Here is a 370-nt window from a genome sequence, read left to right on the forward strand (position 1 = left end):
AAATCTGAGACTGTTTTAACATAATTTATTTTTTCGTCAGCGTGTGACAAATTTTGTTTCTAATTTTGGAAATAGTGCATTTGAGCAACAAAACAATTATCATACTGTGTATTTTAGCAATGGAAATGTTTTCAGTGGAAAACTATGTCATTGTACATTAAATAATCCCAGGGTTGACATCAATTAATTTGCATAATTTGTCAGATTTTCAATTTCCTCAGTAAACCACTGTGTAGATCAAATAAAAGCATGTGCAGCCTAAATTGTAAATTTCTACAGCACACTAAAATAAAATAATGTCGGCGCCCTTTCCTTCCACTCTTGGTACATATCCTCCATACTAAACTTCGTTAAATCTTCTTTGGAAGCT

Source organism: Montipora foliosa, chromosome 1 (assembly GCF_036669935.1).
Source record: "Montipora foliosa isolate CH-2021 chromosome 1, ASM3666993v2, whole genome shotgun sequence".
NCBI classification, from domain to species: Eukaryota; Metazoa; Cnidaria; class Anthozoa; order Scleractinia; family Acroporidae; genus Montipora; species Montipora foliosa.